The sequence below is a fragment of the Leptodactylus fuscus genome, chromosome 5, assembly GCF_031893055.1.
Source record: "Leptodactylus fuscus isolate aLepFus1 chromosome 5, aLepFus1.hap2, whole genome shotgun sequence".
Taxonomy (NCBI): Eukaryota; Metazoa; Chordata; class Amphibia; order Anura; family Leptodactylidae; genus Leptodactylus; species Leptodactylus fuscus.
In genome coordinates this window covers 25,258,454-25,277,425 of record NC_134269.1, presented here as the reverse complement: position 1 = coordinate 25,277,425, position 18,972 = coordinate 25,258,454, and the positions used below count along the sequence as shown (strand labels likewise).

Sequence of the window (18,972 nt, the reverse complement as noted above, 5' to 3'; positions counted from 1 at the left end):
CTGAAACCGCATTGCGGCGTTAAAGCATTTGGGTCGGAGATGCTGTCGGCGGGCGGCCACAAACGCCCAAGACCGCTTTTAGCTCTTCCTTCGGCACAACACCCCAGTTTGGCTTCATAGATCAAAACGTTCCCAAAGTTCCCATCTCTCCCTTCTAACTCCAAGGTGTCCAGGGAAGGGACTCAAAGACCTCCTGTATCCCCTCTGTCAGCTTGGCTCCCCTTACCGTTTCATCGTTAACGTTTGGGTCCGCAGTGGCGACGGACTGTGGCTTTCGGGGCAAGAGGGATAGAAAAAGCTTGCGACAATTTTGCCCCGTGTCAGGATTGAACTCACGACCTTCAGATTACGAGACTGACACGCTACCTACTGCGCTAACGAGGCGACCGGAGGTGGACCTGTCAGCAGAACCCAGGGCATTGACTCCACCACCGCTGAAAGATAGGTTATGGTCACCTGAATCAAACAGTGCATCCCCCTTGTGACTGGGTGCCTCCCTTGCCGAGATATGGCTGTTTTTGTCAAGATGGAAATGAGCTCTTTGGAGGAATGAGCTCCCTGGTCGCTCCAGGGAGCTCTTTTGCGTATCGACAAAAACAGCCATATCTGGGCAACGGAGGCACCTCTTCAGCAGGGAAAAACGCTGTTTGATTCAGGCGACCTTAACCTATCTGTCGGCGGGGCTGGGTTGATATGCCGGGATCTGGTGACAGGCTCACTCTGAGCGTGACGTAAAAGTAGAGTACTCAAAGCCAGAAAACTTTTTCGATTACTAGCTCAGCCCCACACCACAGTTCCCATATGGTCTAGCGGTTAGGATTCCTGGTTTTCACCCAGGCGGCCTGGGTTCGACTCCCGGTATGGGAATGAGCTTTTTTCTAAACTTGCACCAATCCTGAAACCGCATTGCGGCGTTAAAGCACTTGGGTCGGAGATGCTGTCGGCGGGCGGCCACAAACGCCCAAGACCGCTTTTAGCTCTTCCTTCCTTCGGCACAACACCCCAGTTTGGCTTCATAGATCAAAACGTTCCCAAAGTTCCCATCTCTCCCTTCTAACTCCAAGGTGTCCAGGGAAGGGACTCAAAGACCTCCTGTATCCCCTCTGTCAGCTTGGCTCCCCTTACCGTTTCATCGTTAACGTTTGGGTCCGCAGTGGCGACGGACTGTGGCTTTCGGGGCAAGAGGGATAGAAAAAGCTTGCGACAATTTTGCCCCGTGTCAGGATTGAACTCCCGACCTTCAGATTACGAGACTGACACGCTACCTACTGCGCTAACGAGGCGACCGGAGGTGAACCTGTCAGCAGAACCCAGGGCATTGACTCCACCACCGCTGAAAGATAGGTTATGGTCACCTGAATCAAACAGTGCATCCCCCTTGTGACTGGGTGCCTCCCTTGCCGAGATATGGCTGTTTTTGTCAAGATGGAAATGAGCTCTTTGGAGGAATGAGCTCCCTGGTCGCTCCAGGGAGCTCTTTTGTGTATCGACAAAAACAGCCATATCTGGGCAACGGAGGCACCTCTTCAGCAGGGAAAAACGCTGTTTGATTCAGGCGACCTTAACCTATCTGTCGGCGGGGCTGGGTTGATATGCCGGGATCTGGTGACAGGCTCGCTCTGAGCGTGACGTAAAAGTAGAGTACTCAAAGCCAGAAAACTTTTTCGATTACTAGCTCAGCCCCACACCATGGTTCCCATATGGTCTAGCGGTTAGGATTCCTGGTTCTCACCCAGGCGGCCCGGGTTCGACTCCCGGTATGGGAATGAGCCTTTTTCTAGACTTACACCAATCCAGAAACCGCGTTGCAGCGTTAAAGTCTTTGGGTCGGACCTGCTGTCGGCGGGCGGCCGCAAACGCCAAAGACCGCTTTTAGCCCTTCCTTCCTTCGGCACAAGACCCCAGTATGGCTTCATAGCTCAAAACGTTCTCATCTTTCCCTTCCAACTCCAAGGTGTCCAGGGAAGGGACTCAAAGACCCCCTGTATCCCCTCTGTCAGCTTGGCTCCCCTTAGTGTTTCATCGGTAACGTTTGGGTCCGCAGTGGCGAAGGACTGTGGTTATCGGGGCAAGAGGGAGAGAAAAATCTCGTGACAAAAGTGCCCCGTGTGAGGATCGAACGCACGACCTTCAGATTATGAGACTGACGCGCTACCTACTGCGCTAACGAGGCAACCGGAAGCGAGTCTGTCAGCAGAACCCAGAGCATCGACTCGGCGCCGCTGAAAGATAGGTTAGGGTCAACTGAGGGTCACCTGAATCAAACGGCGTTTCCCCGTTGTGACTGGGTGCCTCTCTTGCCGAGATATGGCTGTTTTTCTCAATATGGAAATGAGCTCTTTGGCGGAATGAGGGCGTTGCCGCTCAACACTTTGGAGCAACGGCACCGCCCTGGTCGCTCCAGGGAGCTCTTTTGCGTATAAGACAAAAACAGCCATATCTGGGCAACGGAGGCACCCCTTCAGCAGGAGAAAACGCTGTTTGACTCAGGCGACCCTAACCTATCTGTCGGCGGGGCTGGGTTGATATGCCGGGTTCTGGTGACAGGCTCCCTCTAAGCGTGACGTAAAAGTAGAGTACTCAAAGCCAGGAAACTTTTTCGATAACTAGCTCAGCCTCACACCACAGTTCCCATATGGTCTAGCGGTTAGGATTCCTGGTTTTCACCCAGGCGGCCCGGGTTCGACTCCTGGTATGGGAATGAGCTTTTTTCTAAACTTGCACCAATCCTGAAACTGCATTGCGGCGTTAAAGCATTTGGGTCGGAGATGCTGTCGGCGGGCGGCCACAAACGGCCAAGACCGCTTTTAGCTCTTCCTTCCTTCGGCACAACACCCCAGTTTGGCTTCATAGATCAAAACGTTCCCAAAGTTCCCATCTCTCCCTTCTAACTCCAAGGTGTCCAGGGAAGGGACTCAAAGACCTCCTGTATCCCCTCTGTCAGCTTGGCTCCCCTTACCGTTTCATCGTTAACGTTTGGGTCCGCAGTGGCGACGGACTGTGGCTTTCGGGGCAAGAGGGATAGAAAAAGCTTGCGACAATTTTGCCCCGTGTCAGGATTGAACTCACGACCTTCAGATTACGAGACTGACACGCTACCTACTGCGCTAACGAGGCAACCGGAGGTGAACCTGTCAGCAGAACCCAGGGCATTGACTCCACCACCGCTGAAAGATAGGTTATGGTCACCTGAATCAAACAGTGCATCCCCCTTGTGACTGGGTGCCTCCCTTGCCGAGATATGGCTGTTTTTGTCAAGATGGAAATGAGCTCTTTGGAGGAATGAGCTCCCTGGTCGCTCCAGGGAGCTCTTTTGCGTATCGACAAAAACAGCCATATCTGGGCAACGGAGGCACCTCTTCAGCAGGGAAAAACGCTGTTTGATTCAGGCGACCTTAACCTATCTGTCGGCGGGGCTGGGTTGATATGCCGGGATCTGGTGACAGGCTCGCTCTGAGCGTGACGTAAAAGTAGAGTACTCAAAGCCAGAAAACTTTTTCGATTACTAGCTCAGCCCCACACCATGGTTCCCATATGGTCTAGCGGTTAGGATTCCTGGTTCTCACCCAGGCGGCCCGGGTTCGACTCCCGGTATGGGAATGAGCCTTTTTCTAGACTTACACCAATCCAGAAACCGCGTTGCAGCGTTAAAGTCTTTGGGTCGGACCTGCTGTCGGCGGGCGGCCGCAAACGCCAAAGACCGCTTTTAGCCCTTCCTTCCTTCGGCACAAGACCCCAGTATGGCTTCATAGCTCAAAACGTTCTCATCTCTCCCTTCCAACTCCAAGGTGTCCAGGGAAGGGACTCAAAGACCCCCTGTATCCCCTCTGTCAGCTTGGCTCCCCTTAGTGTTTCATCGGTAACGTTTGGGTCCGCAGTGGCGAAGGACTGTGGTTATCGGGGCAAGAGGGAGAGAAAAATCTCGTGACAAAAGTGCCGCGTGTGAGGATCGAACTCACGACCTTCAGATTATGAGACTGACGCGCTACCTACTGCGCTAACGAGGCAACCGGAAGCGAGACTGTCAGCAGAACCCAGAGCATCGACTCGGCGCCGCTGAAAGATAGGTTAGGGTCAACTGAGGGTCACCTGAATCAAACGGCGTTTCCCCGTTGTGACTGGGTGCCTCTCTTGCCGAGATATGGCTGTTTTTCTCAATATGGAAATGAGCTCTTTGGCGGAATGAGGGCGTTGCCGCTCAACACTTTGGAGCAACGGCACCGCCCTGGTCGCTCCAGGGAGCTCTTTTGCGTATAAGACAAAAACAGCCATATCTGGGCAACGGAGGCACCCCTTCAGCAGGAGAAAACGCTGTTTGACTCAGGCGACCCTAACCTATCTGTCGGCGGGGCTGGGTTGATATGCCGGGTTCTGGTGACAGGCTCCCTCTAAGCGTGACGTAAAAGTAGAGTACTCAAAGCCAGGAAACTTTTTCGATAACTAGCTCAGCCTCACACCACAGTTCCCATATGGTCTAGCGGTTAGGATTCCTGGTTTTCACCCAGGCGGCCCGGGTTCGACTCCCGGTATGGGAATGAGCTTTTTTCTAAACTTGCACCAATCCTGAAACCGCATTGCGGCGTTAAAGCATTTGGGTCGGAGATGCTGTCGGCGGGCGGCCACAAACGCCCAAGACCGCTTTTAGCTCTTCCTTCCTTCGGCACAACACCCCAGTTTGGCTTCATAGATCAAAACGTTCCCAAAGTTCCCATCTCTCCCTTCTAACTCCAAGGTGTCCAGGGAAGGGACTCAAAGACCTCCTGTATCCCCTCTGTCAGCTTGGCTCCCCTTACCGTTTCATCGTTAACGTTTGGGTCCGCAGTGGCGACGGACTGTGGCTTTCGGGGCAAGAGGGATAGAAAAAGCTTGCGACAATTTTGCCCCGTGTCAGGATTGAACTCACGACCTTCAGATTACGAGACTGACACGCTACCTACTGCGCTAACGAGGCGACCGGAGGTGAACCTGTCAGCAGAACCCAGGGCATTGACTCCACCCCCGCTGAAAGATAGTTTATGGTCACCTGAATCAAACAGTGCATCCCCCTTGTGACTGGGTGCCTCCCTTGCCGAGATATGGCTGTTTTTGTCAAGATGGAAATGAGCTCTTTGGAGGAATGAGCTCCCTGGTCGCTCCAGGGAGCTCTTTTGCGTATCGACAAAAACAGCCATATCTGGGCAACGGAGGCACCTCTTCAGCAGGGAAAAACGCTGTTTGATTCAGGCGACCTTAACCTATCTGTCGGCGGGGCTGGGTTGATATGCCGGGATCTGGTGACAGGCTCGCTCTGAGCGTGACGTAAAAGTAGAGTACTCAAAGCCAGAAAACTTTTTCGATTACTAGCTCAGCCCCACACCATGGTTCCCATATGGTCTAGCGGTTAGGATTCCTGGTTCTCACCCAGGCGGCCCGGGTTCGACTCCCGGTATGGGAATGAGCCTTTTTCTAGACTTACACCAATCCAGAAACCGCGTTGCAGCGTTAAAGTCTTTGGGTCGGACCTGCTGTCGGCGGGCGGCCGCAAACGCCAAAGACCGCTTTTAGCCCTTCCTTCCTTCGGCACAAGACCCCAGTATGGCTTCATAGCTCAAAACGTTCTCATCTTTCCCTTCCAACTCCAAGGTGTCCAGGGAAGGGACTCAAAGACCCCCTGTATCCCCTCTGTCAGCTTGGCTCCCCTTAGTGTTTCATCGGTAACGTTTGGGTCCGCAGTGGCGAAGGACTGTGGTTATCGGGGCAAGAGGGAGAGAAAAATCTCGTGACAAAAGTGCCCCGTGTGAGGATCGAACTCACGACCTTCAGATTATGAGACTGACGCGCTACCTACTGCGCTAACGAGGCAACCGGAAGCGAGTCTGTCAGCAGAACCCAGAGCATCGACTCGGCGCCGCTGAAAGATAGGTTAGGGTCAACTGAGGGTCACCTGAATCAAACGGCGTTTCTCCGTTGTGACTGGGTGCCTCTCTTGCCGAGATATGGCTGTTTTTCTCAATATGGAAATGAGCTCTTTGGCGGAATGAGGGCGTTGCCGCTCAACACTTTGGAGCAACAGCACCGCCCTGGTCGCTCCAGGGAGCTCTTTTGCGTATAAGACAAAAACAGCCATATCTGGGCAACGGAGGCACCCCTTCAGCAGGAGAAAACGCCGTTTGACTCAGGCGACCCTAACCTATCTGTCGGCAGGGCTGGGTTGATATGCCGGGTTATGGTGACAGGCTCCCTCTAAGCGTGACGTAAAAGTAGAGTACTCAAAGCCAGGAAACTTTTTCGATAACTAGCTCAGCCTCACACCACAGTTCCCATGTGGTCTAGCGGTTAGGATTCCTGGTTTTCACCCAGGCGGCCTGGGTTCGACTCCCGGTATGGGAATGAGCTTTTTTCTAAACTTGCACCAATCCTGAAACCACATTGCGGCGTTAAAGCACTTGGGTCGGAGATGCTGTCGGCGGGCGGCCACAAACGCCCAAGACCGCTTTTAGCTCTTCCTTCCTTCGGCACAACACCCCAGTTTGGCTTCATAGATCAAAACGTTCCCAAAGTTCCCATCTCTCCCTTCTAACTCCAAGGTGTCCAGGGAAGGGACTCAAAGACCTCCTGTATCCCCTCTGTCAGCTTGGCTCCCCTTACCGTTTCATCGTTAACGTTTGGGTCCGCAGTGGCGACGGACTGTGGCTTTCGGGGCAAGAGGGATAAAAAAAGCTTGCGACAATTTTGCCCCGTGTCAGGATTGAACTCACGACCTTCAGATTACGAGACTGACACGCTACCTACTGCGCTAACGAGGCGACCGGAGGTGAACCTGTCAGCAGAACCCAGGGCATTGACTCCACCACCGCTGAAAGATAGGTTATGGTCACCTGAATCAAACAGTGCATCCCCCTTGTGACTGGGTGCCTCCCTTGCCGAGATATGGCTGTTTTTGTCAAGATGGAAATGAGCTCTTTGGAGGAATGAGCTCCCTGGTCGCTCCAGGGAGCTCTTTTGTGTATCGACAAAAACAGCCATATCTGGGCAACGGAGGCACCTCTTCAGCAGGGAAAAACGCTGTTTGATTCAGGCGACCTTAACCTATCTGTCGGCGGGGCTGGGTTGATATGCCGGGATCTGGTGACAGGCTCGCTCTGAGCGTGACGTAAAAGTAGAGTACTCAAAGCCAGAAAACTTTTTCGATTACTAGCTCAGCCCCACCCCATGGTTCCCATATGGTCTAGCGGTTAGGATTCCTGGTTCTCACCCAGGCGGCCCGGGTTCGACTCCCGGTATGGGAATGAGCCTTTTTCTAGACTTACACCAATCCAGAAACCGCGTTGCAGCGTTAAAGTCTTTGGGTCGGACCTGCTGTCGGCGGGCGGCCGCAAACGCCAAAGACCGCTTTTAGCCCTTCCTTCCTTCGGCACAAGACCCCAGTATGGCTTCATAGCTCAAAACGTTCTCATCTCTCCCTTCCAACTCCAAGGTGTCCAGGGAAGGGTCTCAAAGACCCCCTGTATCCCCTCTGTCAGCTTGGCTCCCCTTAGTGTTTCATCGGTAACGTTTGGGTCCGCAGTGGCGAAGGACTGTGGTTATCGGGGCAAGAGGGAGAGAAAAATCTCGTGACAAAAGTGCCGCGTGTGAGGATCGAACTCACGACCTTCAGATTATGAGACTGACGCGCTACCTATTGCGCTAACGAGGCAACCGGAAGCGAGACTGTCAGCAGAACCCAGAGCATCGACTCGGCGCCGCTGAAAGATAGGTTAGGGTCAACTGAGGGTCACCTGAATCAAACGGCGTTTCCCCGTTGTGACTGGGTGCCTCTCTTGCCGAGATATGGCTGTTTTTCTCAATATGGAAATGAGCTCTTTGGCGGAATGAGGGCGTTGCCGCTCAACACTTTGGAGCAACGGCACCGCCCTGGTCGCTCCAGGGAGCTCTTTTGCGTATAAGACAAAAACAGCCATATCTGGGCAACGGAGGCACCCCTTCAGCAGGAGAAAACGCTGTTTGACTCAGGCGACCCTAACCTATCTGTCGGCGGGGCTGGGTTGATATGCCGGGTTCTGGTGACAGGCTCCCTCTAAGCGTGACGTAAAAGTAGAGTACTCAAAGCCAGGAAACTTTTTCGATAACTAGCTCAGCCTCACACCACAGTTCCCATATGGTCTAGCGGTTAGGATTCCTGGTTTTCACCCAGGCGGCCCGGGTTCGACTCCCGGTATGGGAATGAGCTTTTTTCTAAACTTGCACCAATCCTGAAACCGCATTGCGGCGTTAAAGCATTTGGGTCGGAGATGCTGTCGGCGGGCGGCCACAAACGCCCAAGACCGCTTTTAGCTCTTCCTTCCTTCGGCACAACACCCCAGTTTGGCTTCATAGATCAAAACGTTCCCAAAGTTCCCATCTCTCCCTTCTAACTCCAAGGTGTCCAGGGAAGGGACTCAAAGACCTCCTGTATCCCCTCTGTCAGCTTGGCTCCCCTTACCGTTTCATCGTTAACGTTTGGGTCCGCAGTGGCGACGGACTGTGGCTTTCGGGGCAAGAGGGATAGAAAAAGCTTGCGACAATTTTGCCCCGTGTCAGGATTGAACTCACGACCTTCAGATTACGAGACTGACACGCTACCTACTGCGCTAACGAGGCGACCGGAGGTGAACCTGTCAGCAGAACCCAGGGCATTGACTCCACCCCCGCTGAAAGATAGTTTATGGTCACCTGAATCAAACAGTGCATCCCCCTTGTGACTGGGTGCCTCCCTTGCCGAGATATGGCTGTTTTTGTCAAGATGGAAATGAGCTCTTTGGAGGAATGAGCTCCCTGGTCGCTCCAGGGAGCTCTTTTGCATATCGACAAAAACAGCCATATCTGGGCAACGGAGGCACCTCTTCAGCAGGGAAAAACGCTGTTTGATTCAGGCGACCTTAACCTATCTGTCGGCGGGGCTGGGTTGATATGCCGGGATCTGGTGACAGGCTCGCTCTGAGCGTGACGTAAAAGTAGAGTACTCAAAGCCAGAAAACTTTTTCGATTACTAGCTCAGCCCCACCCCATGGTTCCCATATGGTCTAGCGGTTAGGATTCCTGGTTCTCACCCAGGCGGCCCGGGTTTGACTCCCGGTATGGGAATGAGCCTTTTTCTAGACTTACACCAATCCAGAAACCGCGTTGCAGCGTTAAAGTCTTTGGGTCGGACCTGCTGTCGGCGGGCGGCCGCAAACGCCAAAGACCGCTTTTAGCCCTTCCTTCCTTCGGCACAAGACCCCAGTATGGCTTCATAGCTCAAAACGTTCTCATCTCTCCCTTCCAACTCCAAGGTGTCCAGGGAAGGGACTCAAAGACCCCCTGTATCCCCTCTGTCAGCTTGGCTCCCCTTAGTGTTTCATCGGTAACGTTTGGGTCCGCAGTGGCGAAGGACTGTGGTTATCGGGGCAAGAGGGAGAGAAAAATCTCGTGACAAAAGTGCCGCGTGTGAGGATCGAACTCACGACCTTCAGATTATGAGACTGACGCGCTACCTTCTGCGCTAACGAGGCAACCGGAAGCGACTCTGTCAGCAGAACCCAGAGCATCGACTCGGCGCCGCTGAAAGATAGGTTAGGGTCAACTGAGGGTCACCTGAATCAAACGGCGTTTCCCCGTTGTGACTGGGTGCCTCTCTTGCCGAGATATGGCTGTTATTCTCAATATGGAAATGAGCTCTTTGGCGGAATGAGGGCGTTGCCGCTCAACACTTTGGAGCAACGGCACCGCCCTGGTCGCTCCAGGGAGCTCTTTTGCGTATAAGACAAAAACAGCCATATCTGGGCAACGGAGGCACCCCTTCAGCAGGAGAAAACGCTGTTTGACTCAGGCGACCCTAACCTATCTGTCGGCGGGGCTGGGTTGATATGCCGGGTTCTGGTGACAGGCTCCCTCTAAGCGTGACGTAAAAGTAGAGTACTCAAAGCCAGGAAACTTTTTCGATAACTAGCTCAGCCTCACACCACAGTTCCCATATGGTCTAGCGGTTAGGATTCCTGGTTTTCACCCAGGCGGCCCGGGTTCGACTCCCGGTATGGGAATGAGCTTTTTTCTAAACTTGCACCAATCCTGAAACCGCATTGCGGCGTTAAAGCATTTGGGTCGGAGATGCTGTCGGCGGGCGGCCACAAACGCCCAAGACCGCTTTTAGCTCTTCCTTCCTTCGGCACAACACCCCAGTTTGGCTTCATAGATCAAAACGTTGCCAAAGTTCCCATCTCTCCCTTCTAACTCCAAGGTGTCCAGGGAAGGGACTCAAAGACCTCCTGTATCCCCTCTGTCAGCTTGGCTCCCCTTACCGTTTCATCGTTAACGTTTGGGTCCGCAGTGGCGACGGACTGTGGCTTTCGGGGCAAGAGGGATAGAAAAAGCTTGCGACAATTTTGCCCCGTGTCAGGATTGAACTCACGACCTTCAGATTACGAGACAAACACGCTACCTACTGCGCTAACGAGGCGACCGGAGGTGAACCTGTCAGCAGAACCCAGGGCATTGACTCCACCCCCGCTGAAAGATAGTTTATGGTCACCTGAATCAAACAGTGCATCCCCCTTGTGACTGGGTGCCTCCCTTGCCGAGATATGGCTGTTTTTGTCAAGATGGAAATGAGCTCTTTGGAGGAATGAGCTCCCTGGTCGCTCCAGGGAGCTCTTTTGCGTATCGACAAAAACAGCCATATCTGGGCAACGGAGGCACCTCTTCAGCAGGGAAAAACGCTGTTTGATTCAGGCGACCTTAACCTATCTGTCGGCGGGGCTGGGTTGATATGCCGGGATCTGGTGACAGGCTCGTTCTGAGCGTGACGTAAAAGTAGAGTACTCAAAGCCAGAAAACTTTTTCGATTACTAGCTCAGCCCCACACCATGGTTCCCATGTGGTCTAGCGGTTAGGATTCCTGGTTCTCACCCAGGCGGCCCGGGTTCGACTCCCGGTATGGGAATGAGCCTTTTTCTAGACTTACACCAATCCAGAAACCGCGTTGCAGCGTTAAAGTCTTTGGGTCGGACCTGCTGTCGGCGGGCGGCCGCAAACGCCAAAGACCGCTTTTAGCCCTTCCTTCCTTCGGCACAAGACCCCAGTATGGCTTCATAGCTCAAAACGTTCTCATCTTTCCCTTCCAACTCCAAGGTGTCCAGGGAAGGGACTCAAAGACCCCCTGTATCCCCTCTGTCAGCTTGGCTCCCCTTAGTGTTTCATCGGTAACGTTTGGGTCCGCAGTGGCGAAGGACTGTGGTTATCGGGGCAAGAGGGAGAGAAAAATCTCGTGACAAAAGTGCCCCGTGTGAGGATCGAACTCACGACCTTCAGATTATGAGACTGACGCGCTACCTACTGCGCTAACGAGGCAACCGGAAGCGAGTCTGTCAGCAGAACCCAGAGCATCGACTCGGCGCCGCTGAAAGATAGGTTAGGGTCAACTGAGGGTCACCTGAATCAAACGGCGTTTCCCCGTTGTGACTGGGTGCCTCTCTTGCCGAGATATGGCTGTTTTTCTCAATATGGAAATGAGCTCTTTGGCGGAATGAGGGCGTTGCCGCTCAACACTTTGGAGCAACAGCACCGCCCTGGTCGCTCCAGGGAGCTCTTTTGCGTATAAGACAAAAACAGCCATATCTGGGCAACGGAGGCACCCCTTCAGCAGGAGAAAACGCCGTTTGACTCAGGCGACCCTAACCTATCTGTCGGCGGGGCTGGGTTGATATGCCGGGTTATGGTGACAGGCTCCCTCTAAGCGTGACGTAAAAGTAGAGTACTCAAAGCCAGGAAACTTTTTCGATAACTAGCTCAGCCTCACACCACAGTTCCCATATGGTCTAGCGGTTAGGATTCCTGATTTTCACCCAGGCGGCCTGGGTTCGACTCCCGGTATGGGAATGAGCTTTTTTCTAAACTTGCACCAATCCTGAAACCGCATTGCGGCGTTAAAGCACTTGGGTCGGAGATGCTGTCGGCGGGCGGCCACAAACGCCCAAGACCGCTTTTAGCTCTTCCTTCCTTCGGCACAACACCCCAGTTTGGCTTCATAGATCAAAACGTTCCCAAAGTTCCCATCTCTCCCTTCTAACTCCAAGGTGTCCAGGGAAGGGACTCAAAGACCTCCTGTATCCCCTCTGTCAGCTTGGCTCCCCTTACCGTTTCATCGTTAACGTTTGGGTCCGCAGTGGCGACGGACTGTGGCTTTCGGGGCAAGAGGGATAGAAAAAGCTTGCGACAATTTTGCCCCGTGTCAGGATTGAACTCACGACCTTCAGATTACGAGACTGACACGCTACCTACTGCGCTAACGAGGCGACCGGAGGTGAACCTGTCAGCAGAACCCAGGGCATTGACTCCACCACCGCTGAAAGATAGGTTATGGTCACCTGAATCAAACAGTGCATCCCCCTTGTGACTGGGTGCCTCCCTTGCCGAGATATGGCTGTTTTTGTCAAGATGGAAATGAGCTCTTTGGAGGAATGAGCTCCCTGGTCGCTCCAGGGAGCTCTTTTGCGTATCGACAAAAACAGCCATATCTGGGCAACGGAGGCACCTCTTCAGCAGGGAAAAACGCTGTTTGATTCAGGCGACCTTAACCTATCTGTCGGCGGGGCTGGGTTGATATGCCGGGATCTGGTGACAGGCTCGCTCTGAGCGTGACGTAAAAGTAGAGTACTCAAAGCCAGAAAACTTTTTCGATTACTAGCTCAGCCCCACCCCATGGTTTCCATATGGTCTAGCGGTTAGGATTCCTGGTTCTCACCCAGGCGGCCCGGGTTCGACTCCCGGTATGGGAATGAGCCTTTTTCTAGACTTACACCAATCCAGAAACCGCGTTGCAGCGTTAAAGTCTTTGGGTCGGACCTGCTGTCGGCGGGCGGCCGCAAACGCCAAAGACCGCTTTTAGCCCTTCCTTCCTTCGGCACAAGACCCCAGTATGGCTTCATAGCTCAAAACGTTCTCATCTCTCCCTTCCAACTCCAAGGTGTCCAGGGAAGGGACTCAAAGACCCCCTGTATCCCCTCTGTCAGCTTGGCTCCCCTTAGTGTTTCATCGGTAACGTTTGGGTCCGCAGTGGCGAAGGACTGTGGTTATCGGGGCAAGAGGGAGAGAAAAATCTCGTGACAAAAGTGCCGCGTGTGAGGATCGAACTCACGACCTTCAGATTATGAGACTGACGCGCTACCTATTGCGCTAACGAGGCAACCGGAAGCGAGACTGTCAGCAGAACCCAGAGCATCGACTCGGCGCCGCTGAAAGATAGGTTAGGGTCAACTGAGGGTCACCTGAATCAAACGGCGTTTCCCCGTTGTGACTGGGTGCCTCTCTTGCCGAGATATGGCTGTTTTTCTCAATATGGAAATGAGCTCTTTGGCGGAATGAGGGCGTTGCCGCTCAACACTTTGGAGCAACGGCACCGCCCTGGTCGCTCCAGGGAGCTCTTTTGCGTATAAGACAAAAACAGCCATATCTGGGCAACGGAGGCACCCCTTCAGCAGGAGAAAACGCTGTTTGACTCAGGCGACCCTAACCTATCTGTCGGCGGGGCTGGGTTGATATGCCGGGTTCTGGTGACAGGCTCCCTCTAAGCGTGACGTAAAAGTAGAGTACTCAAAGCCAGGAAACTTTTTCGATAACTAGCTCAGCCTCACACCACAGTTCCCATATGGTCTAGCGGTTAGGATTCCTGGTTTTCACCCAGGCGGCCCGGGTTCGACTCCCGGTATGGGAATGAGCTTTTTTCTAAACTTGCACCAATCCTGAAACCGCATTGCGGCGTTAAAGCATTTGGGTCGGAGATGCTGTCGGCGGGCGGCCACAAACGCCCAAGACCGCTTTTAGCTCTTCCTTCCTTCGGCACAACACCCCAGTTTGGCTTCATAGATCAAAACGTTGCCAAAGTTCCCATCTCTCCCTTCTAACTCCAAGGTGTCCAGGGAAGGGACTCAAAGACCTCCTGTATCCCCTCTGTCAGCTTGGCTCCCCTTACCGTTTCATCGTTAACGTTTGGGTCCGCAGTGGCGACGGACTGTGGCTTTCGGGGCAAGAGGGATAGAAAAAGCTTGCGACAATTTTGCCCCGTGTCAGGATTGAACTCACGACCTTCAGATTACGAGACAAACACGCTACCTACTGCGCTAACGAGGCGACCGGAGGTGAACCTGTCAGCAGAACCCAGGGCATTGACTCCACCCCCGCTGAAAGATAGTTTATGGTCACCTGAATCAAACAGTGCATCCCCCTTGTGACTGGGTGCCTCCCTTGCCGAGATATGGCTGTTTTTGTCAAGATGGAAATGAGCTCTTTGGAGGAATGAGCTCCCTGGTCGCTCCAGGGAGCTCTTTTGCGTATCGACAAAAACAGCCATATCTGGGCAACGGAGGCACCTCTTCAGCAGGGAAAAACGCTGTTTGATTCAGGCGACCTTAACCTATCTGTCGGCGGGGCTGGGTTGATATGCCGGGATCTGGTGACAGGCTCGTTCTGAGCGTGACGTAAAAGTAGAGTACTCAAAGCCAGAAAACTTTTTCGATTACTAGCTCAGCCCCACACCATGGTTCCCATATGGTCTAGCGGTTAGGATTCCTGGTTCTCACCCAGGCGGCCCGGGTTCGACTCCCGGTATGGGAATGAGCCTTTTTCTAGACTTACACCAATCCAGAAACCGCGTTGCAGCGTTAAAGTCTTTGGGTCGGACCTGCTGTCGGCGGGCGGCCGCAAACGCCAAAGACCGCTTTTAGCCCTTCCTTCCTTTGGCACAAGACCCCAGTATGGCTTCATAGCTCAAAACGTTCTCATCTTTCCCTTCCAACTCCAAGGTGTCCAGGGAAGGGACTCAAAGACCCCCTGTATCCCCTCTGTCAGCTTGGCTCCCCTTAGTGTTTCATCGGTAACGTTTGGGTCCGCAGTGGCGAAGGACTGTGGTTATCGGGGCAAGAGGGAGAGAAAAATCTCGTGACAAAAGTGCCCCGTGTGAGGATCGAACTCACGACCTTCAGATTATGAGACTGACGCGCTACCTACTGCGCTAACGAGGCAACCGGAAGCGAGTCTGTCAGCAGAACCCAGAGCATCGACTCGGCGCCGCTGAAAGATAGGTTAGGGTCAACTGAGGGTCACCTGAATCAAACGGCGTTTCCCCGTTGTGACTGGGTGCCTCTCTTGCCGAGATATGGCTGTTTTTCTCAATATGGAAATGAGCTCTTTGGCGGAATGAGGGCGTTGCCGCTCAACACTTTGGAGCAACAGCACCGCCCTGGTCGCTCCAGGGAGCTCTTTTGCGTATAAGACAAAAACAGCCATATCTGGGCAACGGAGGCACCCCTTCAGCAGGAGAAAACGCTGTTTGACTCAGGCGACCCTAACCAATCTGTCGGCGGGGCTGGGTTGATATGCCGGGTTATGGTGACAGGCTCCCTCTAAGCGTGACGTAAAAGTAGAGTACTCAAAGCCAGGAAACTTTTTCGATAACTAGCTCAGCCTCACACCACAGTTCCCATATGGTCTAGCGGTTAGGATTCCTGGTTTTCACCCAGGCGGCCTGGGTTCGACTCCCGGTATGGGAATGAGCTTTTTTCTAAACTTGCACCAATCCTGAAACCGCATTGCGGCGTTAAAGCACTTGGGTCGGAGATGCTGTCGGCGGGCGGCCACAAACGCCCAAGACCGCTTTTAGCTCTTCCTTCCTTCGGCACAACACCCCAGTTTGGCTTCATAGATCAAAACGTTCCCAAAGTTCCCATCTCTCCCTTCTAACTCCAAGGTGTCCAGGGAAGGGACTCAAAGACCTCCTGTATCCCCTCTGTCAGCTTGGCTCCCCTTACCGTTTCATCGTTAACGTTTGGGTCCGCAGTGGCGACGGACTGTGGCTTTCGGGGCAAGAGGGATAGAAAAAGCTTGCGACAATTTTGCCCCGTGTCAGGATTGAACTCACGACCTTCAGATTACGAGACTGACACGCTACCTACTGCGCTAACGAGGCGACCGGAGGTGAACCTGTCAGCAGAACCCAGGGCATTGACTCCACCACCGCTGAAAGATAGGTTATGGTCACCTGAATCAAACAGTGCATCCCCCTTGTGACTGGGTGCCTCCCTTGCCGAGATATGGCTGTTTTTGTCAAGATGGAAATGAGCTCTTTGGAGGAATGAGCTCCCTGGTCGCTCCAGGGAGCTCTTTTGCGTATCGACAAAAACAGCCATATCTGGGCAACGGAGGCACCTCTTCAGCAGGGAAAAACGCTGTTTGATTCAGGCGACCTTAACCTATCTGTCGGCGGGGCTGGGTTGATATGCCGGGATCTGGTGACAGGCTCGCTCTGAGCGTGACGTAAAAGTAGAGTACTCAAAGCCAGAAAACTTTTTCGATTACTAGCTCAGCCCCACCCCATGGTTCCCATATGGTCTAGCGGTTAGGATTCCTGGTTCTCACCCAGGCGGCCCGGGTTCGACTCCCGGTATGGGAATGAGCCTTTTTCTAGACTTACACCAATCCAGAAACCGCGTTGCAGCGTTAAAGTCTTTGGGTCGGACCTGCTGTCGGCGGGCGGCCGCAAACGCCAAAGACCGCTTTTAGCCCTTCCTTCCTTCGGCACAAGACCCCAGTATGGCTTCATAGCTCAAAACGTTCTCATCTCTCCCTTCCAACTCCAAGGTGTCCAGGGAAGGGACTCAAAGACCCCCTGTATCCCCTCTGTCAGCTTGGCTCCCCTTAGTGTTTCATCGGTAACGTTTGGGTCCGCAGTGGCGAAGGACTGTGGTTATCGGGGCAAGAGGGTGAGAAAAATCTCGTGACAAAAGTGCCCCGTGTGAGGATCGAACTCACGACCTTCAGATTATGAGACTGACGCGCTACCTACTGCGCTAACGAGGCAACCGGAAGCGAGTCTGTCAGCAGAACCCAGAGCATCGACTCGGCGCCGCTGAAAGATAGGTTAGGGTCAACTGAGGGTCACCTGAATCAAACGGCGTTTCCCCGTTGTGACTGGGTGCCTCTCTTGCCGAGATATGGCTGTTTTTCTCAATATGGAAATGAGCTCTTTGGCGGAATGAGGGCGTTGCCGCTCAACACTTTGGAGCAACGGCACCGCCCTGGTCGCTCCAGGGAGCTCTTTTGCGTATAAGACAAAAACAGCCATATCTGGGCAACGGAGGCACCCCTTCAGCAGGAGAAAACGCTGTTTGACTCAGGCGACCCTAACCTATCTGTCGGCGGGGCTGGGTTGATATGCCGGGTTCTGGTGACAGGCTCCCTCTAAGCATGACGTAAAAGTAGAGTACTCAAAGCCAGGAAACTTTTTCGATAACTAGCTCAGCCTCACACCACAGTTCCCATATGGTCTAGCGGTTAGGATTCCTGGTTTTCACCCAGGCGGCCCGGGTTCGACTCCCGGTATGGGAATGAGCTTTTTTCTAAACTTGCACCAATCCTGAAACCGCATTGCGGCGTTAAAGCATTTGGGTCGGAGATGCTGTCGGCGGGCGGCCACAAACGCCCAAGACCGCTTTTAGCTCTTCCTTCCTTCGGCACAACACCCCAGTTTGGCTTCATAGATCAAAACGTTCCCAAAGTTCCCATCTCTCCCTTCTAACTCCAAGGTGTCCAGGGAAGGGACTCAAAGACCTCCTGTATCCCCTCTGTCAGCTTGGCTCCCCTTACCGTTTCATCGTTAACGTTTGGGTCCGCAGTGGCGACGGACTGTGGCTTTCGGGGCAAGAGGGATAGAAAAAGCTTGCGACAATTTTGCCCCATGTCAGGATTGAACTCACGACCTTCAGATTACGAGACTGACACGCTACCTACTGCGCTAACGAGGCGACCGGAGGTGAACCTGTCAGCAGAACCCAGGGCATTGACTCCACCCCCGCTGAAAGATAGTTTATGGTCACCTGAATCAAACAGTGCATCCCCCTTGTGACTGGGTGCCTCCCTTGCCGAGATATGGCTGTTTTTGTCAAGATGGAAATGAGCTCTTTGGAGGAATGAGCTCCCTGGTCGCTCCAGGGAGCTCTTTTGCGTATCGACAAAAACAGCCATATCTGGGCAACGGAGGCACCTCTTCAGCAGGGAAAAACGCTGTTTGATTCAGGCGACCTTAACCTATCTGTCGGCAGGGCTGGGTTGATATGCCGGGATCTGGTGACAGGCTCGCTCTGAGCGTGACGTAAAAGTAGAGTACTCAAAGCCAGAAAACTTTTTCGATTACTAGCTCAGCCCCACACCATGGTTCCCATATGGTCTAGCGGTTAGGATTCCCGGTTCTGGCCCGGGTTCGACTCCCGGTATGGGAATGAGCCTTTTTCTAGACTTACACCAATCCAGAAACCGCGTTGCAGCGTTAAAGTCTTTGGGTCGGACCTGCTGTCGGCGGGCGGCCGCAAACGCCAAAGACCGCTTTTAGCCCTTCCTTCCTTCGGCACAAGACCCCAGTATGGCTTCATAGCTCAAAACGTTCTCATCTCTCCCTTCCAACTCCAAGGTGTCCAGGGAAGGGACTCAAAGACCCCCTGTATCCCCTCTGTCAGCTTGGCTCCCCTTAGTGTTTCATCGGTAACGTTTGGGTCCGCAGTGGCGAGGGACTGTGGTTATCGGGGCAAGAGGGAGAGAAAAATCTCGTGACAAAAGTGCCGCGTGTGAGGATCGAACTCACGACCTTCAGATTATGAGACTGCCGCGCTACCTACTGCGCTAACGAGGCAACCGGAAGCGAGACTGTCAGCAGAACCCAGAGCATCGACTCGGCGCCGCTGAAAGATAGGTTAGGGTCAACTGAGGGTCACCTGAATCAAACGGCGTTTCCCCGTTGTGACTGGGTGCCTCTCTTGCCGAGATATGGCTGTTTTTCTCAATATGGAAATGAGCTCTTTGGCGGAATGAGGGCGTTGCCGCTCAACACTTTGGAGCAACGGCACCGCCCTGGTCGCTCCAGGGAGCTCTTTTGCGTATAAGACAAAAACAGCCATATCTGGGCAACGGAGGCACCCCTTCAGCAGGAGAAAA

General features: G+C 53.5%; 40 non-coding genes across 40 annotated transcripts; 19 read left to right on the top strand and 21 right to left on the bottom strand.

Annotated features, from left to right (window-relative positions):
• Nucleotides 1-311: 311 nt before the first annotated feature.
• Nucleotides 312-384, bottom strand: TRNAT-CGU (transfer RNA threonine (anticodon CGU)). Its single transcript has one exon. It is a non-coding gene; the product is annotated as a tRNA-Thr (tRNA).
• A 411-nt stretch (nucleotides 385-795) lies between these two features.
• On the top strand, nucleotides 796-867 carry TRNAE-UUC (transfer RNA glutamic acid (anticodon UUC)). Its single transcript has one exon. It is a non-coding gene; the product is annotated as a tRNA-Glu (tRNA).
• A 343-nt stretch (nucleotides 868-1,210) lies between these two features.
• TRNAT-CGU (transfer RNA threonine (anticodon CGU)) lies at nucleotides 1,211-1,283 on the bottom strand. Its single transcript has one exon. It is a non-coding gene; the product is annotated as a tRNA-Thr (tRNA).
• Nucleotides 1,284-1,694: 411 nt separating this feature from the next.
• TRNAE-CUC (transfer RNA glutamic acid (anticodon CUC)) lies at nucleotides 1,695-1,766 on the top strand. Its single transcript has one exon. It is a non-coding gene; the product is annotated as a tRNA-Glu (tRNA).
• A 334-nt stretch (nucleotides 1,767-2,100) lies between these two features.
• TRNAM-CAU (transfer RNA methionine (anticodon CAU)) lies at nucleotides 2,101-2,173 on the bottom strand. Its single transcript has one exon. It is a non-coding gene; the product is annotated as a tRNA-Met (tRNA).
• A 456-nt stretch (nucleotides 2,174-2,629) lies between these two features.
• TRNAE-UUC (transfer RNA glutamic acid (anticodon UUC)) lies at nucleotides 2,630-2,701 on the top strand. Its single transcript has one exon. It is a non-coding gene; the product is annotated as a tRNA-Glu (tRNA).
• Nucleotides 2,702-3,044: 343 nt separating this feature from the next.
• On the bottom strand, nucleotides 3,045-3,117 carry TRNAT-CGU (transfer RNA threonine (anticodon CGU)). The gene has a single exon. It is a non-coding gene; the product is annotated as a tRNA-Thr (tRNA).
• A 411-nt stretch (nucleotides 3,118-3,528) lies between these two features.
• On the top strand, nucleotides 3,529-3,600 carry TRNAE-CUC (transfer RNA glutamic acid (anticodon CUC)). Its single transcript has one exon. It is a non-coding gene; the product is annotated as a tRNA-Glu (tRNA).
• A 334-nt stretch (nucleotides 3,601-3,934) lies between these two features.
• Nucleotides 3,935-4,007, bottom strand: TRNAM-CAU (transfer RNA methionine (anticodon CAU)). The gene has a single exon. It is a non-coding gene; the product is annotated as a tRNA-Met (tRNA).
• A 456-nt stretch (nucleotides 4,008-4,463) lies between these two features.
• TRNAE-UUC (transfer RNA glutamic acid (anticodon UUC)) lies at nucleotides 4,464-4,535 on the top strand. The gene has a single exon. It is a non-coding gene; the product is annotated as a tRNA-Glu (tRNA).
• A 343-nt stretch (nucleotides 4,536-4,878) lies between these two features.
• Nucleotides 4,879-4,951, bottom strand: TRNAT-CGU (transfer RNA threonine (anticodon CGU)). The gene has a single exon. It is a non-coding gene; the product is annotated as a tRNA-Thr (tRNA).
• Nucleotides 4,952-5,362: 411 nt separating this feature from the next.
• Nucleotides 5,363-5,434, top strand: TRNAE-CUC (transfer RNA glutamic acid (anticodon CUC)). The gene has a single exon. It is a non-coding gene; the product is annotated as a tRNA-Glu (tRNA).
• A 334-nt stretch (nucleotides 5,435-5,768) lies between these two features.
• TRNAM-CAU (transfer RNA methionine (anticodon CAU)) lies at nucleotides 5,769-5,841 on the bottom strand. Its single transcript has one exon. It is a non-coding gene; the product is annotated as a tRNA-Met (tRNA).
• Nucleotides 5,842-6,297: 456 nt separating this feature from the next.
• TRNAE-UUC (transfer RNA glutamic acid (anticodon UUC)) lies at nucleotides 6,298-6,369 on the top strand. Its single transcript has one exon. It is a non-coding gene; the product is annotated as a tRNA-Glu (tRNA).
• Nucleotides 6,370-6,712: 343 nt separating this feature from the next.
• On the bottom strand, nucleotides 6,713-6,785 carry TRNAT-CGU (transfer RNA threonine (anticodon CGU)). Its single transcript has one exon. It is a non-coding gene; the product is annotated as a tRNA-Thr (tRNA).
• Nucleotides 6,786-7,196: 411 nt separating this feature from the next.
• TRNAE-CUC (transfer RNA glutamic acid (anticodon CUC)) lies at nucleotides 7,197-7,268 on the top strand. Its single transcript has one exon. It is a non-coding gene; the product is annotated as a tRNA-Glu (tRNA).
• A 334-nt stretch (nucleotides 7,269-7,602) lies between these two features.
• Nucleotides 7,603-7,675, bottom strand: TRNAM-CAU (transfer RNA methionine (anticodon CAU)). The gene has a single exon. It is a non-coding gene; the product is annotated as a tRNA-Met (tRNA).
• Nucleotides 7,676-8,131: 456 nt separating this feature from the next.
• On the top strand, nucleotides 8,132-8,203 carry TRNAE-UUC (transfer RNA glutamic acid (anticodon UUC)). Its single transcript has one exon. It is a non-coding gene; the product is annotated as a tRNA-Glu (tRNA).
• A 343-nt stretch (nucleotides 8,204-8,546) lies between these two features.
• Nucleotides 8,547-8,619, bottom strand: TRNAT-CGU (transfer RNA threonine (anticodon CGU)). Its single transcript has one exon. It is a non-coding gene; the product is annotated as a tRNA-Thr (tRNA).
• A 411-nt stretch (nucleotides 8,620-9,030) lies between these two features.
• On the top strand, nucleotides 9,031-9,102 carry TRNAE-CUC (transfer RNA glutamic acid (anticodon CUC)). The gene has a single exon. It is a non-coding gene; the product is annotated as a tRNA-Glu (tRNA).
• Nucleotides 9,103-9,436: 334 nt separating this feature from the next.
• TRNAM-CAU (transfer RNA methionine (anticodon CAU)) lies at nucleotides 9,437-9,509 on the bottom strand. Its single transcript has one exon. It is a non-coding gene; the product is annotated as a tRNA-Met (tRNA).
• A 456-nt stretch (nucleotides 9,510-9,965) lies between these two features.
• TRNAE-UUC (transfer RNA glutamic acid (anticodon UUC)) lies at nucleotides 9,966-10,037 on the top strand. The gene has a single exon. It is a non-coding gene; the product is annotated as a tRNA-Glu (tRNA).
• Nucleotides 10,038-10,380: 343 nt separating this feature from the next.
• TRNAT-CGU (transfer RNA threonine (anticodon CGU)) lies at nucleotides 10,381-10,453 on the bottom strand. The gene has a single exon. It is a non-coding gene; the product is annotated as a tRNA-Thr (tRNA).
• A 411-nt stretch (nucleotides 10,454-10,864) lies between these two features.
• TRNAE-CUC (transfer RNA glutamic acid (anticodon CUC)) lies at nucleotides 10,865-10,936 on the top strand. Its single transcript has one exon. It is a non-coding gene; the product is annotated as a tRNA-Glu (tRNA).
• Nucleotides 10,937-11,270: 334 nt separating this feature from the next.
• TRNAM-CAU (transfer RNA methionine (anticodon CAU)) lies at nucleotides 11,271-11,343 on the bottom strand. The gene has a single exon. It is a non-coding gene; the product is annotated as a tRNA-Met (tRNA).
• A 456-nt stretch (nucleotides 11,344-11,799) lies between these two features.
• Nucleotides 11,800-11,871, top strand: TRNAE-UUC (transfer RNA glutamic acid (anticodon UUC)). Its single transcript has one exon. It is a non-coding gene; the product is annotated as a tRNA-Glu (tRNA).
• A 343-nt stretch (nucleotides 11,872-12,214) lies between these two features.
• On the bottom strand, nucleotides 12,215-12,287 carry TRNAT-CGU (transfer RNA threonine (anticodon CGU)). Its single transcript has one exon. It is a non-coding gene; the product is annotated as a tRNA-Thr (tRNA).
• A 411-nt stretch (nucleotides 12,288-12,698) lies between these two features.
• TRNAE-CUC (transfer RNA glutamic acid (anticodon CUC)) lies at nucleotides 12,699-12,770 on the top strand. Its single transcript has one exon. It is a non-coding gene; the product is annotated as a tRNA-Glu (tRNA).
• Nucleotides 12,771-13,104: 334 nt separating this feature from the next.
• TRNAM-CAU (transfer RNA methionine (anticodon CAU)) lies at nucleotides 13,105-13,177 on the bottom strand. Its single transcript has one exon. It is a non-coding gene; the product is annotated as a tRNA-Met (tRNA).
• Nucleotides 13,178-13,633: 456 nt separating this feature from the next.
• On the top strand, nucleotides 13,634-13,705 carry TRNAE-UUC (transfer RNA glutamic acid (anticodon UUC)). Its single transcript has one exon. It is a non-coding gene; the product is annotated as a tRNA-Glu (tRNA).
• A 343-nt stretch (nucleotides 13,706-14,048) lies between these two features.
• Nucleotides 14,049-14,121, bottom strand: TRNAT-CGU (transfer RNA threonine (anticodon CGU)). The gene has a single exon. It is a non-coding gene; the product is annotated as a tRNA-Thr (tRNA).
• A 411-nt stretch (nucleotides 14,122-14,532) lies between these two features.
• TRNAE-CUC (transfer RNA glutamic acid (anticodon CUC)) lies at nucleotides 14,533-14,604 on the top strand. The gene has a single exon. It is a non-coding gene; the product is annotated as a tRNA-Glu (tRNA).
• A 334-nt stretch (nucleotides 14,605-14,938) lies between these two features.
• Nucleotides 14,939-15,011, bottom strand: TRNAM-CAU (transfer RNA methionine (anticodon CAU)). The gene has a single exon. It is a non-coding gene; the product is annotated as a tRNA-Met (tRNA).
• A 456-nt stretch (nucleotides 15,012-15,467) lies between these two features.
• TRNAE-UUC (transfer RNA glutamic acid (anticodon UUC)) lies at nucleotides 15,468-15,539 on the top strand. The gene has a single exon. It is a non-coding gene; the product is annotated as a tRNA-Glu (tRNA).
• Nucleotides 15,540-15,882: 343 nt separating this feature from the next.
• On the bottom strand, nucleotides 15,883-15,955 carry TRNAT-CGU (transfer RNA threonine (anticodon CGU)). The gene has a single exon. It is a non-coding gene; the product is annotated as a tRNA-Thr (tRNA).
• A 411-nt stretch (nucleotides 15,956-16,366) lies between these two features.
• On the top strand, nucleotides 16,367-16,438 carry TRNAE-CUC (transfer RNA glutamic acid (anticodon CUC)). The gene has a single exon. It is a non-coding gene; the product is annotated as a tRNA-Glu (tRNA).
• Nucleotides 16,439-16,772: 334 nt separating this feature from the next.
• TRNAM-CAU (transfer RNA methionine (anticodon CAU)) lies at nucleotides 16,773-16,845 on the bottom strand. Its single transcript has one exon. It is a non-coding gene; the product is annotated as a tRNA-Met (tRNA).
• A 456-nt stretch (nucleotides 16,846-17,301) lies between these two features.
• TRNAE-UUC (transfer RNA glutamic acid (anticodon UUC)) lies at nucleotides 17,302-17,373 on the top strand. The gene has a single exon. It is a non-coding gene; the product is annotated as a tRNA-Glu (tRNA).
• Nucleotides 17,374-17,716: 343 nt separating this feature from the next.
• Nucleotides 17,717-17,789, bottom strand: TRNAT-CGU (transfer RNA threonine (anticodon CGU)). Its single transcript has one exon. It is a non-coding gene; the product is annotated as a tRNA-Thr (tRNA).
• Nucleotides 17,790-18,597: 808 nt separating this feature from the next.
• On the bottom strand, nucleotides 18,598-18,670 carry TRNAM-CAU (transfer RNA methionine (anticodon CAU)). Its single transcript has one exon. It is a non-coding gene; the product is annotated as a tRNA-Met (tRNA).
• Between the last annotated feature and the right edge of the window lie 302 nt (nucleotides 18,671-18,972).